Source organism: Thermobia domestica, chromosome 7, assembly GCF_964235325.1.
Source record: "Thermobia domestica chromosome 7, izTheDome1.hap1.1, whole genome shotgun sequence".
In the NCBI taxonomy this organism is placed as follows: Eukaryota; Metazoa; Arthropoda; class Insecta; order Zygentoma; family Lepismatidae; genus Thermobia; species Thermobia domestica.
In genome coordinates this window covers 80,672,556-80,686,570 of record NC_137460.1, presented here as the reverse complement: position 1 = coordinate 80,686,570, position 14,015 = coordinate 80,672,556, and positions in this window count along the sequence as shown.

Here is a 14,015-nt window from a genome sequence, read left to right as displayed (position 1 = left end):
AAACCAGAGTTTTAAAGACTACAGTGTAAACACATTTTTCCAATGGGACAAGGAAGACTTCATAAATACGGTGCCAAAGAAGAACCCTCACACCTCCCAACCACCAAACACTCACAAGAAGCCAAATACAAAAAACACCAAGAAAAAATATCCAGAGAAGAACACAAATGCAAGAAACCCAAAGAAGAACTTTCACCACGCCATCACACAAAACACCAGAAAACCACACACAAAAGAAGAACTCGGACGACAATAACATCCTCCCAGTAAGAAACACAACATACAGGAAACAGTGGAAACACTCCTACCTTCACATGCACCATAAAAGGCGTAGACCTGAATTTCAGCATAGAAGAAATAAAAGACGAACTGCAGAAACAAAACATCAAGTTCACCAACGCAATCAGAATGCAAGGAAAGGAGGGCCCTATTCCCTTAATTAGGGTGTTTTCCCAAAATCCTGAACAGATACAAACGCTCATACAGTCAGGCACACTACTCTTTCAGAAAATCCACAGAACAGAAGCATCACGCACGAAAGCCAGGCCTCCGCCTTGCTGGAAGTGCTACCAATACGATCACCCGACTCCAGCCTGCCCAAACGAGAAGACCGGCCACCGGACGGGACACAGCAGCTGCCCCAAAAGACCGAGAGAAAGACAAAACTACACACATAACAAACTTCCAAATATCATTTAAAAAAACAACAAAAAAAAACTCCCACTTGAAGAATCCGGCCCTTTCAAGGACCACACGGAAGACAGCACAGAGCAGCCAACCGAAAAAGAAGAAGAAACACATTAACCAATCACAGACAAGTAACCCAAATCCAATCAACCAATAGAATCCCTTATACAGGAAGCAATCAAGAAAGCAACAGAAGAAACAATGAACTGGGTTTCATACATCCTAACTGCAGTAACCGCACCCCTAAAACAGTGCTCTTTAAAGCAATCAGCATAGCATCAAAACAAATACTCTAAGAGAACCTCAGCATCATCACCTCCACCCATGGGGATATATACATGACACACTCACAAAAGTAGAAAACACCACATGCCACAAGCAAAAAATCACAAAACATAGAAAACATCACACCAGATGCCACCACTCCCATACAGAATCAAACTCACATAGAACCCAACTAAACCCCGCACCCAAGAGTGAGTATCTCCATGCCGCTGAACGGCAAACACGAATGTTAATAGCGTCACTACCAAATAAAAAAACGCACACACCACACACACACAAAAAAAGACAGAAGAACTTTCACAGGCGGCTTCTCCTCACCCCAAAAAATACTGCACAACCCAATACCAGCCTACAAAAAGAAAAACAAAAGTAACATCTTTCACTGAACAAAGTAGCCAAAGGCTAGAAGTCCCTTCTTTCCCTTACGGAAAGGTAAACTGACGATGATTCATTCATTCATTCATTCAAACCAAACTTCAATGATCATCCAGAAAAGCAAGAGGAAGCAACTCTACACGAATTAAGTGAGGCAAGCGGTTTCTACGAGTAGTTTCTGAAAAAAGAAATGAAATGAAATTTTGAGTTTTACGTCCCACGTCTGAAAAAAAGAGAATCAGCACACAGGACCACACGAGCCTTTGGAACTGGCAGTGATCGGATAGCCCGCGTTTAATAAGTGTTAGTGATAGTGTTTCAGCACCGAGTGATTAAGCCACATTCTGTTATGCTGTCTAGGACTATAGACCAAGACTAATATACCCAACTGGCTCTTTTCAGAGACACCCCAGTCTTACTACTACTGATAACCGACTTGGACAGCTCTGTTCTGATGAAGAGTGCTCGTCCAGCTCTTATTAGGGCCAGCAACTTCTGACGTGACCAGGATTGATCTGTTCTTCTCAGAATGGGTCCCTCCGGGTCTTTTTAGAGCCAGAGCTAAATATATTTCTTCCCTCCCCGACAGTGGCGACGTTCTACGCACCGGAAGGAGAGGTTAAGATCATTCGCTGCCCTGGCCCTCTTGAGTTACCGAGCTTCGAGTAGGTGCTCTTGTATGTACAGGCTTTGCCGACAGCTGGGCAGCGCTTGGAACTAGCCTATCCCAACGGGACTGCTGTGATAAGGACTACACCACACAATACACAACGTACACCAAAACACACAACACCACAGCTCTGGATACCCAGCGGTGTTAGACGAAGGAGCTGCTCAAACACAACACTACTTTTTTTTGCTACCCCGAGGAGAGTAAGAAATCAAGAACATGGAGTGCAAGAACACAGGAAGGAAAACGAAGAACCCCAAGACGCTTCCGAAACCCGTTCAAACTCCATCGCTAAAGAAGCAAGCGGCAGATGACCAAATGAAGACCCAAAGAGTGCTACGCAGCGAAATACCAAGAGAACTCAGCTTCAATTGGAACGAGACACAACTTCACGCAGTGCGCCAATCTCCAACCACCGACTCAACACCTACTCTCTGTCCCACCCTAGGAAGATTATAAAACGGAAATGACGTTCAACTAGCGCGATGTTGCCACTTATTATGAGTAGGAGGAAGCCGATTTGAGAAAATAAAAAAAGAACACAAACCAAACTGCGCAGCGGTAAGCGACTCAATAATAATAATAATAATAATAATAATAATAATAATAATAATAATAATAATAATAATAATAATAATAATAATAGAAGAGGAATTGTAATTACTTACCTCACGTAATCTATTCCTGGAGGCAAGAAGCACCCAAATCTTTACTCCACACAAGTTCAGTGGGAGGGAGTTCGCAATGATAAGGGGGAGACGAAGAACTTAATTTAATGCCTTCTATTCTGTAGGAGACTTCTGTGTTAGAAGCAACTTTATTTAACATTTGTATTACTTCAAATTTGTTGCAGCTTGAATCACATTCAACACTTTTCTTTTTAACCACTCTACAATTTCTTTTTTGGAACATGATTTCGTAAGGATTTTTTCGTCTTTTATTGAGTATGTGCGGTCATTATCTATAACAATCACGGAATTTGGTGGTACATTCGGAAAGAGTATTTCTTGGAAATATTCATATTCTGCTGCTCAAATTCTTTGTGATAATCAGCTGTTTTTGTGCCGCGAAAAACGAGGTCAGCTCCAGGAATTTACCCACTCTCAGTCATGGTATGAATCACACTATTACTCCCCCCCTTTTTTTTTCAGAGATGCCTTGATGCCTAAGGACAAACCCTCTCTCCAGCTTCACTGCCTGGTTTCGAAAATATGAATAAACGTTTAATAACATGATTTTTTCACCAGTAGAAAGATGTTTCCCTTCTTTCTTTGCTTCTCATAACAATGTGGGAATTTTTAGCCAGTCACTAAAAATACCACTATAGCAGTTAAACACAAAATTAACTACTAACAGCACTAATAATAACACAGATAACACGGAATAACTATAACAAGAAAATAACAAAATAAAACAAAACAGAAGAAATTTGCACAACAAAATTCACTGAACTATCACAGAACACAATGAATCAAAACTGTCATCCCGCTTCCGCCGACGTGGCAACAACTGAGCTCATGTTGCCAAACTTACCTTATCGTAAGAAGTTTAACTGATAAAGAATGAGTTTGCATACCTCTATTATTATTCTAACAGTCAGTCTTACTTTCTTCGTGTATCTACTGCAAAAGTAGCTCCATTTTAAAAAAGTTTTTCGATACACTAATATTTGAGTGAGAGTAAATCTGACAATCTTACTTGTGTCATGCTTCTGCTGTTGTTGTCGGCTACCGTTAGGGTTGCAAGCACTTATATTAATATGCTAGATGAACTTACCAGCTACGCTGGACACACGAACAATTATAAACTGCCGCGCAAGTCAACTCTGAAGTTTAATTTGTTTTTACCACAATCTTCAAAAACATTTTAAATTCTGTCACTAACCGAATTCACCAAAACTGTTTTTGGTCTTAAACCGGCTCGTTTTTCTACTAAAAAACGGTTCGGTTTTCTATTAAAATCGGCATCAGTTACAAACGCAACAGTTTTTAAATTCGAAAGAATTTTCTCTGAAAATCGGAATTTTCATAATTTTCCCAGTTTTTGAAAAAATCTGTCGGTTCTTTTAAAAACCGTTATTTCTTTACGCATCAGTAGTACCGTATGGAATACAACACAGGATAGTGGGTGGTCCGGAACCCTCCCCCGCAAAAGTTGTTTTAGGCTTCATTTTTTACAAATTTATATTCCCCCACCGCTTCAATGACTTGTTCAAGCGAATTTAGTTTTGCTTAAATACTTTCAATAGAGAAAGGGCAAGCGCATTTAAACAGGTTCTACATCGTAAATAACAATAAAATACATAAAAAATACAGTGCACTGAAAATAAGAATAGCATAGGCTATTAACTTTGACAGTTTTAAAATTGGCTACCTATAACTTTGACAAAAATAATAATGCAGGAATAAAAAAAAAAAACTTTTAGGGGTGTATAGCCCCGGATCGTCCTCCCTGGCCACACTACTGCTACAAAAGTTAACATAGTTTAAATTTTTGTTACCTTTCGTAAACCTTTCGTGATGAGGAGGGAATCTCATAATTTGTGGATGAAATTAAGAAAACTCAGGGCATAAATAAATTTACAAAACAATCCGAATAAATTTTGAGATAAGACGAGAACTAATCCTTCGATAATTGACACGAGAAGTAAGTCTTCCATGATCGAGACGAGACGAGAAAACCTAATTTCTCGTCTCGTGAGCAACACTATTTGCACAAATTAGAGATTGTCACTATTCATCTAGCGACCACGAAAACTATGAGTTCTACACTAATCTTAATGAGTTTGGACATTTTAATTTTCATCCCCACCATGTGGATGGGGCTAAGCTTAGACTTGAACAGCTTCGGGAGAGTTACTATTTATCTCAGTGACCCCTAAACTATGAATTCGACCCTATTCAATGAATTCATTCGTTTGATTCAATCGTTTCCGATTATTTTTACATATCAACCCACTACCAACTCGTAATATACTAAAAGCGCGACCTCCCACTAAAAAGGGAGTCAATACGTACGCCAGGAACTTTTTCTTACAGGGATGTTCAAAATAAAAGGGGGTGTATTCACAAAGCAATATATTCTGTAACTCAACTATTAGTGATAACTGGTTTAATGGTCTCTTCCCTTTCAACCTTCATTTATACGTATCAATTTTCAAAAAAAAAAAAAAAAAAAAAAAAAAAAAAAAAAAAAAAAACCTTAATTATTTCTCGGAAGGAACTGCGGCGCCCAAAAGAGGATGATTAAGCATGTCTATTTTGTTGATTGTCTTGATCGAAACTCCGAAACAATGAAATCATGTGCTTTACAAAACCAGACATGAGCATGTGTTTACTTCATTTTTTGAAAGGAAAGAAATTAGCAAACCTTTTTTTTTTAATTGATGCAATAAACATACAACACTGATTGATGGAATTGGATTTGAAGAAAGAATTGGATTCCTTTTCTATCCAGGGGGGTGTGTAAAAAAAAATTGAATGTTAGAAGGGTTTAGAATCTGAAGGGAATTCTCAAAAACGCTAAAATTCCTGGGCTGTCTGCTTATTTTTAAAAAATGTCAAATTTCAGCTTTCTAAGTTGAGCGGCTAGTGAGATACTTAATTTTTTTTGCAAAAATTCGGACTCCTCCCCACTCCTCCATAGTATGCTATTATAATTAATGTGATATGATAACATCTTAATTGGGATTGGGGTCTAATATAAACCGAAAATCTTTTCATTCTGCTTTGCCGTTTGGCCATACATAAAATTGGATTACACACGCTATTAAGTTATTTTAAGTAAAGATATAAATAACTACATAAAGTGACTTGTGTTGTTCACTTCCCACTTGTTCTACGAATAGAGGCAACCGTAAGGTCTGTAACCTTGTTGTATGAGACTATATGCACATGTATAAAAGGACAATAGTCTTTCATCCTTTCTGACAGAAAAGTGCACTTTTTGCTACTGGCTACACTGGTTTGACGCGTTTGATGTATTTCCGTTTTATATTCTTCCTAGGGTGAAACAAAGATTAGCAGTCCAACATAGAAGGATGATCTCCCTCCACCAGAAGCATCCAGGAGCCCATCAGAACGAGGCAATGACACAACAATCAGCTCAGAACTCGACTCACCAACCAGCCGGCCCCTCAATCAGGGCGACTACAGCAAACCATCGATGTACGACTCGGACAGCAGCTCGTCACACGCAGAAGAAGCAGGTGCCCCACGCAGGAAGACACCACAAAAGACAGACGAAGAAACACCCACCCCTTCCGTCAAAACATCAGACGATTCACAGCAGAATCACGCCACACAGAAGAAACCAATCCATCAGCCAAACGACACGTGTGTCACTACCAGCAACTTAAGAACGGAATACCATAATAAGAAAGCGCTAAACACAAAAATTTATCAACGCCTCCCAAACGCAAAATACACGACCTTCATTATCAAAAGCATACAAGGAATTAGAATCCAATTTGCCACCGCCTCCGACAAAGAACTCTTTGGCTATAAATTCAAACCGTCCGACTTGAGCTACGACAAAACATTGCACACGAAGGAAGAAAAACAACACAAGCTCACCACTCCGAAAGCAACGTTCACATGTGTCACCACCAATGTGGACCACAGCTACTCCATAGACGAACTCAAAGAAGAACTCCAAACACAACAAATTGATTTCTACAACCTCATCAGAATCAAATCAGACGAAGGACCGCTCCCACTCGTACGTCTCTTCTCACACAACCCCGAACAGGTCAGCTTGCTGATCACCAACGGGCTCATAATTGATAATTACTACCACAGGGTCGAAGCCTCAAGAAGCCAAGGACGCCCGCTCTCCTGCACAAGATGCTTCCAGTATGGACACAACCAAATTGTTCTGAGACGCAACATTGATACAAATGTGGACTCAGAAGATCCAAAAACCATATGTGCAGAATCACGAACAACACATCTTTCTGCGCAACATGCAGGACCAATGGCCAAAAAACAGGCTGCAGCACCTGCCCAAAACTGCAGCTCCAGAGAACATCATACGGATATACCCGAACGACAGGAACAAAACGCTCTTCAAACAAGATTCCAGAGGCGAATACCGCAGTAAACAACAACCAACCTCCACCAGGTCAAGGAAACACGAAACAGCAGCCCAAGCCATCTTATCCAACCGCCGACGCCACAGAAGCAATCAAAAACGCCGTCGAAGAGATCACACATAATATAATCCAATGGGTAACTGCCGTATTCACGCTAGCGATGAAACCCAACGAAACACAAACACTGCACGCCTCAATCAAGAAGGCGACAGCGGCAATATTTCATGAGAAGATTAACATTCTAAATTCCAGCCAAGGATACGCTTACATCAACATACCAAACTCGACAAGACAAGATGTGCAGAAACCAAACTAAGCAGGACAGAACCAATCGCATAACGCACTCAACACACCTCCACGCTAAAAGAGCCAGTAACGAAGTAGTCACCTCAGAGCGCGGACCAAAACGAAATCACCGCTCTGTGATTGACTGATTCAAATCAGAATTCTCGATTCCGATTGGCCAGACTTCAGCCTACTCAGGATCTATATAAAAGCTATCCTCACCTCGAAACCAAACTAGGTTGAAGAAATGCAGTCCAAGTTGAGATGGACGGTCGCGTACCGTGGGAGCATGCAGAGGCCGTGGAGGTGATGAGAAAAGTCATGCGACTTCAACGTGTGGATGAACGGGATATATTTTTGTGCTTTCGGAAAAAGGATTCAGATACGGAAGGCATGCCTCATAATGCGCGAGATCGAGCAAGAAGGATGGAAGAATGAGATCTGGTAATGAAGAAAAGGGAAGAGAAGCTAGGGATCCTGACAACGAGCTTTTTCGACCACAGCGTAGAGATATTGTATGTCATGTAACTGTTAGGGAGGTTAGAGATAAGGAGTACGTATGGAGCGGATTACAGGATATAATGTTGGATCAAGACCACGAGCATTATATTGATGCTTGGAGAAGTGTACTAGGGATGGCCAGAACCGGTTCCTAGTGGAACCGGTTTTCGGGTCTGAACGGATCCGGTTTTTCGGATCCAGGTCTGGAACCGGTTTTTCGGATCCAGGTCTAGAACCGGTTCTTCGGATCCAGGTCTAGAACCGGTTCTTCGGATCCAGGTCTAGAACCGGTTCTTCGGATCCAGGTCTAGAACCGGTTCTTCGGATCCAGGTCTGGAACCGGTTCTTCGTATCCAGGTCTGGAACCGGTTCTTCAAATCCAGGTCTGGAACCGGTTCTGAAGCAGAACCGGTTCCTCGCGGAACCGGTTCCGCTGGAACCGAAACTTTGTGACCATCCCTACACTAAACCCGAGCTGCTGGCAAGCTGTGAACAGTATGCTAGATGAAATGGTGGAAGCGACAGGCAGGCGCCCAGGCGGCGGCAGCTTGTCTCATTTGGCTAAATAAACTGGGTAACTGGCAAACTCATTGGTTAAACAGGCAAACTGGCCAACTCATTTGGCTAAACACCCACTGGTGGACCAAATTTTTTTTTCTGGGGGCACAAGCGTGTCTGGGCGAGGAAGGCACAAGCGCATGGTCCTCTTTGCATTATTTTTGAAGGTGATCTTTATGCCTCATTTACGGGTCTTTGGGGGCTTTCGGATCCAGATCTGGAACCGGTTCCTAAGATCCGGTTCTGGAATCGGGTTTTCGGATCCAAGTATGGAACCGGTTCTGAAAACCGGATCTCCAAGAACCGGTTCCGCCGGAACCGGAACTTTGTGGCCATCCCTAAAGTGTACAAGGGCAAGCGATCGCGTAAGCGAGACATATTTGCAATCTTTGGTCATTGGTGTTTCGAACCCATTCCATCGGTATCTTTTAGCACGTGCAGGAAACGAGACCGCTTTCTTCGGTTATGCGTCATGCGAGATTTTTTTTTTTTTTTTTGTTCATTTGGAATCAAGGATTAGGGACGGGAAATGTTATGCGGTTTCTTTTCGAGAGATTATAAAGTTATTCATTACAGGGCAATGCGCTATGATCGGCGAGCCGATGGAAAGCCGGGCGGAGGCGAATTTCAAGAGTATAAATCTTGGAATCCGAATCCTTCTTAGAGTCTGATGAATTTTGGTGTGAATGGAATGAAATGCGGGATAACGTAAAAGGGTGTTCTATCTTGGAGATGTTATTTGAAATTCTTCCCTTTCACGAGTTTAATCCAACGAATGAGAGAGAAGTGGCATTACTAAGCTTACTTTTGAATCTTCCAATTATGGGGGGATATGGTAGAGCAAATAAGTACGTTGCTGCACCACGTAGTGCGAGGACGTTAGAAAGCAATTCCTTATTTAGTGATTTGGTGAGCGATTGTGTGGTAAAATTACATTCAGAAGCCATTGATGCTAGATATCATCCTGTAACGCCCCATGAGTGGCGTAGAGTGACGCAGGGTTACTATAAATTAACTAGTGCGGCGGAAAGCGCGAAGGCAACGGTAAAAACTAGATCGGTAGACGATTCGGATAATCTCACTGATGAAGAAAAGGAAGTTACGTTAAGAACTAAAGCAGTAGTGGGTCTTATTAGGGGCGAAAAGGTCAGTGATGACTTGTCATGCAGTTTTAATACTGTAAAGACGCATTTATCAACCGGAACTAGGGATGTACCTATTAAGGCAACACGTACTATTTATCCCATACCATTAACTGTATTAGCTTTGGAAATTGCTGTATCCTTGCATTTATTAGATTACGCCGCGATAGACTTTCTACAGGGTTTGATGAGTCGGTCGGTTCACGCATTCTCGATGACTAATCTGATACGCGTGTCCGGTAGCACTAGAACGTTTGTTATTACGATAGATTTCGGTGAGTATGATTTGCATTGTGACTGGTGGAATTTTCGTGAGCCAATAATTAAACCATTGAAGTTAGTCCATGCCGATGACGGCGCTTCCATTATTAGCTTACAGGGTAAAAACAACAGCTGAACATGCATGCATATATGCATATGTAATATATATTAAACAATTGCACTGAATATATTGGTTACTATATTCTTGATTATACATATATGTATGTGTATTCTGCCCGAAGGCAGGATCTCGCTCACTTACCCTAAGCTAGGTGGAGGCACTAAGCCACCAGTGGACCACGGATACGATGGGCAGTTTCTTTCGAATGTGGTTCAAGGAGGATTAGGGAAAGTGGAAATTAAAACAAACGAATGGACTAAGAATTATTGCTGGAGGTACCACGCATACAAAAACTATTATCATGGCATCATCACACATGTAGTCAGTCACTTGTACACGTCTATTAATATTCCTTAAATATAAAGCTCTCTCTACTCAGGAAAAGAACTCTTTTTGCTGAATGTTTCTCTATGCAACTGAAAAGTGTCAGAAACCACGTACATAATTTCCTTTAGTAAGAGTGGAAGTGATGTATCAATAGTCATCCAGATTATCAAAGAGCGGAAGGATACGAATATGTCTGTTTATTGCCTTTTAGAAGTAAGACTTACAGAGAATAAATAAGAACCTCAAGATTAAGAAAAAAATATCCTTCATCACTTCATTTATACATTGTACTGTTTGGAATGGGAAAATAATATAAATCTAAAATTAACATATCAAATGTACATTTCAATCAAATTCATGCATTGTTTAAAACAAATAATAGCTAATAACGTAACAATAAACAAACTATAAACTATATATATTTGAAAAATTCAATCATTGCTCCTTTTGATAAATAAATCTCAATAAACTGATGTACATAAATCCTCGGCTTGTAATATTTCAAGAATACAAAACAAAACCTTTTTACGCTATTTATGAATAATAATAATAATAATAATAATGATAATAATAACAAGCTATATAATATTTCTATGGTAGGCCTATACATAGAAACTATAAATATATACACAGTCAACACATTTATCTTAATAGAAGGCGAATACAAATAATTTTACAAGAATATATATTTATATATTTTGGACAAATGGAATAGGTTTTATTTCATGTTAAATATCACAGAAGTACTTACATTTGAGGTATGGTCGTTGTTGGTCACTGCAGTGTTACCAATACGTGATATTTCAAATGTTTATATATGTAGCCATTCCAGTATAATATTTATAACGTTTTCTCTCCTTTATTTATTGATTTTAACGCAAAGGACTGATATTCAACATTCTATTAACAATCATATATCGTTATTCTATAATACGATAGAACATACATCTTCGAACAAAATGGCCGATCTTTATTGCCAGCTTCTAGTCTATCGTTTTAAAATAATATTGCTCCTATAAAGTTAAATCTTTTAGAGTGAAATATTCCATGACATTCTTCTGCTGCTTAGTTTACACACGGAACAGCATGAGGGACAAGGGATGAAAAGTATTATTACGAAGAACACACGTTTTCAACATCACGAAACAAAACCTCGTTCGCGGTTAAATAGCTGGTGTTCAAAATACCCGGGTTCGATTGCTGCTGGAAGTATGTAGTTCGTGTCACGTTAAGCTGTACATCTCCACGTCTAAAACAATTTTGGTGTTAAAAGTGACGTTTAACTAATGAAGCAAAATTAATCGAGAGCGATGTGCAGGACATTTGTTTTAAAGTTCAACTCAATATACGCGCATTATATATGAACAGAAACAGCTGACGGGAAACATGATTAGAAAAAAAAAGAATAAATAAAAATGCTATGCCCGTATTGCTGATATTGAAGGATGTTCATGGCTAATTTCTGTATATTACTTTTACCTTGTTCTCACAATTTGAAGTGTGAAGCTTCTTCGCTACAAGGGAAGGGTATCGCATATCTGTTCAATAAAAAATGCAATCGTAAGAGTATTTCGTGGTAATTATCTGTCCGTTTTCATCAATGCGAAAACAGAATTACAAAAATGTACACATCAGCTGAATTTAAGCTCTTATTGAAGACTGTTGCCACAGTTTCGTTTCATAAAACATTACAATCAGAGTTCATAGAATAGTCATTATTAAAAGAAAAACTTATTTTTAAATAAGTGATCTGCTGATTTCAATTTTAAATATTAATAAACTGGGTATAGGCCTATCATTCTATGATACAACTTTCATAATTTTATTACGCTGATATGTCACTGAATAATTGATCCCAATACGAGACAAAATGAATGTTTTAGAAGCTGGGAACTTTCAACTGAACCTAAATACTTATTTAGCAACACTGAATACTTATTTGAAAGGGCAGGACTGCAGTTTTACACAATCATGCAACGCAGAAGCTATTGAACAAATACAATCTGAATATGATGTGATTGTTTTACATAACTCTAAGAGATGAATTCCTCTTAAACTTAAAATAACATGCCCACTTATGGAGGGTAATTCAGAGAATAACAGCCGTTGTGGGGTGACGCTAGTAGTAGTAAGCGGAGCGACTAATTTGTTACATCACGGAATCTGCGTTTCAGCAAGCAAACTTCCAGCTGTGCTAGTGAGAGCATCGTACTGTAGTTTGCGTGCTGTTATGTAAGAAAATGTGTGCTGAGACAGGAAATCCCGCCAAATGCGAAGTACGTGTAATAATAAGATTTCTTTGAGGAAAAGATCTGTCTGCTGCAGACATTTATCGTGAATTGTGTGATGTATACGCTTCAAACATTATGAGTGAAGGTGCTGTGCGCAGTGGATCAGATTTTTCAAAGAAGGAAGAACAAACATTTATGATGAACAGAGGAGTGGTAGGTCCTCTGTAATTAATGACAATCTCGTCAAGAAAAATAAACAGAATGTTCATGAGAACCGTCGATTCACAATCTTGGAACTTTCCTTCCACTCATGGCACCACACTTTCACTCAATGTTTGGGCCGCATACAGCACAGAATTCACCATGAATATCTGCAACAGACAAATTATTTTTGTTCAAAGAAAGCTTATCAGTTTGCGTACCTCGTATTTGATGCGATTTTCTATGAAAGAACACATTTTAAGACGTTATAACATTACAGGCGCGGCAGTACGACACTTTCATTAGCACAGCTGGAGGCTTACTAAATCATAGACTGAATGATGTAACAACGCCGGCGTTCCACCTACTAATACTAGCGCCACGTTACAACGGCAGTTACTTTCCGAATTACCTTCGTAGTTTTTAGTTGTCGCTAGAGATTCACAAAAAGCCAGCTTTTTCAGGATGGAATTTTTCCCATAGAAAGCCGATTTTAAAAGGAAATTTTCACTTTTCTTTTTACTTTCTTGTTCAAGTATCACTTTTGTTCCGCTCGTAATGGATTCTACAAGAAAATGGGTTTACAACACCTAGTACATATGAGTCCTATGTTTAGTCCGGGGCTGGTTGGTTTTCAAACTGACATTGCAGTTGTTACCTACAAGTGTAAGTTATGCAATTCACATACCCAAAATGTTTTGGTTGCCTAAACATTGCATCAAGCACCTGAAAATTATACATTTTGATATTATGATAGGCAAGGAAAACTTACTTTAAACCAAGAAAGATACAAAACTTTTTTTTTTTTCCGCATGAATCTTCCTTATATCGTGTTCTTTCGGGAAACATTTTATACTGAGCTTCAGAGTTCAGTTTACAAAATTAAAGCCATAAATGGCTACTTTGTGTATGAGGTTAGTTTAACATCATTATTTACAGAATTAATTCTTTCTTTACTGTTAGGTCGTGTCAAGATTTTTAAAACAAGAAACTTGTGGATATAGTTTTAAACGTACTTCCCATCGATTTTTAGTAGTCTGAATAAGTGTAGTATATAGCTACAATGAAGTTTTAGTTTAAGTTTTAAGGGATAATTCTGATCCATGAAATTTATTTCACTTTTAGAACAGCTATTGCTAATACAATTAAACTTGTCACTAAAACACTTGTTTTTGAACGTGAATTTAATAGCTCTACAAACAATTCATTGGAGCTAGAAAATCCACTGCAATCACCGATTTGAGCTTTACCTATCAATGACAAATTTTCTTTGATTCTT